The sequence below is a fragment of the Cnephaeus nilssonii genome (assembly GCF_951640355.1).
Source record: "Cnephaeus nilssonii genome assembly, chromosome: 3".
Classification (NCBI taxonomy): domain Eukaryota; kingdom Metazoa; phylum Chordata; class Mammalia; order Chiroptera; family Vespertilionidae; genus Cnephaeus; species Cnephaeus nilssonii.
In genome coordinates, this window is record NC_137074.1 from 21,517,077 (window position 1) to 21,519,372 (window position 2,296).

Consider the following 2,296-nt stretch of genomic DNA (forward strand, 5'->3'; position numbering starts at 1 on the left):
TTTGATGTTCCTTGCCTCAAAGCTGCATCATTCCAGTCACCACCTCCATCTTCACATGGCCTTCTTCCTTGTGTTTCTCTGTGTCTCTCCTCTTATAAGAACACCAGTTGTTGGATTGAGGGCCACCCTAATCCAATATGATTTCAACTTTTAATTGTATCTGCAAGACCCTATTTCCCTATAAAGTCACATTCTGAGGCTCTGGGTGGAATTTTTGAGAGATACCAATTTAACGCTACAGACAGCATCGGTATTACGTCGTTTGCCTCAGGATCCGCTATAGCTCAGCATGGCATCCCCCATTTCAGTAGCTACTAGCATGGGCTGGCCACTGCCAGGTGAGCTGCTATTGCATCAGCTCTGGGGCCCAAGACTGAGGAGGCTCCTCTGTGCATTCTTCCTGAGAAGTTTCACCCACTCACCTGCTTCAGCTTCCACATGCCTACTTGACAACTCAACTCCAAAATCTCTCTTTCAAGCCTCACTGCTCTCCTGAGTTCTAGACTCCTTTTTGCAGTGGCTTCTGGACATTCCAACTAGGTAGTCTGAAGGCATCTCAAATTTAACTTGTATCTAACTGAAGTATTCATGTCTTCCTGTCTTCTTTTCCTGTCTCCTTTATTGGTGGGCTCATCCCTGCACCCCCAAAAGACCTTGAGAGGTGTCTCACTGCTAGTCTCTCCCTCTCCCCCATCGTTTCCTTTGGTTCCACCTCAGAGATGATTCTGGATCACCAGAGCTCACAGGTCTTTATCAGCAAGGTTTGTAGATAACCCTATAGACTATTACGTTCAACATGACATGCTTTGAAAATAGAGTTGTGATTTTGTTACAGGTTGAGATATCAAGCATATTTGGGCTCAGGAAGCCCAAGGATTATCGATAATTTTGTAGTTGTCAGCACAACGTGGACATTATGTTTCGATGTTTGGTATTGCTAAGCTTGGTTGCCCTAAGCAAATTCCTTCTCTTCTCTCTCATCTCTAAATGCTCCCTTCACCTCCCTGCTATCACAGAAACCCTGCTCTGCAGGAGGACACTGTTCCCTGCAGGTCTCCCTAGTGTGGCTGGTCAAAGGCCTCCTGCCACCCCTGGGCCTGGAGGAGGATGGGTGGGGGTTAGGGGTTGTAGGGAGTGGATGTTTTCTTTTCTCCTATTGGCCACTTCCAGACCACGTCTCCCCTCCTCTGTACTCCTCCTCCCATGTTTAGTCTTAGGTCATCAGACAATACCTTATTCTATGCCTCTTATAATGCAGTCATGATGGACCCCTGGGTTCTTCCCCCTCATATTTTGAAGATTTTTATCTGAGGGCTCACTGCCATTCTCTGAAGCAACTCCTTATTTCAACATGCAAGTGGGTGATCTTTCCAATAGACGGGTCTCATGGATCCTTGACCTGTCCTCCAAAATTCATGCCCTTTCCTTTAACAGCTGCTCAGCTCCCATGGACCTGCTCTAGACTTTGTCATATCACATCCTAGCCATAATCTCAGTCTCACTCTATGTCTCCAATCTTTGCGGGTAACTCCTTCTCATAGTCCTTTTGACCCCATGTGATTTCTCCATATTCCCCTTACCTGGCTTGAATGTCATGATCAGTCATTATAATTATTCCCTTGCATAACTCTCAGCTCCCAACCTAAACCCACTCAGCATACCATAGCTGCAGAAAAACATTCCAGCACGCCAACTGGGCTTACTCTAAATGCATGACCTCAACCCTCTGTGGACTTTTTCTTCTATCTGTCAACTACACATTTCCCTGGAACATTCACCCTCTCTAGATAACCCTTCTGGATAACATGTGCACTCTTGTAGATAACTTGTTTTCATATCATCTCTTATTTCTTCTAACCGATACCTTTCTCTTCCTCATTCTTTTGGTTTTCTTAAAAAAAACACACAGAAGCAATCCAAATAGAATGTCCCTTGCTTTCACCACCATGGTCCTATTCCATCCACATCTGGGCCAAATACTGAGCCTTTCCTCCCATTCCTGTGCATGGACTGTCCACATTCCCAGATAAGGAAGGTCATTTTGCTGTGCCCAAGATCAATTACCAATAGTTAGAAAGAAACACTAGACCCAAAATGAAGTCACTTTTGCTAAGCTCCACCAAAGTTTCAGCGTCTCCCAGAAGTGGAATTTTAAACCAATCAGTCTAGAATTTCCTGCTCAATACTAGTGAAGTAATCTGCCCTATAAACCCCCTTGCTTCCCCTAAGGAAAGATGGCATTGCCTGAAGTAATCCACCCTTTTCACTGTCTTGTTTCACCATCTTTCTGCCTATA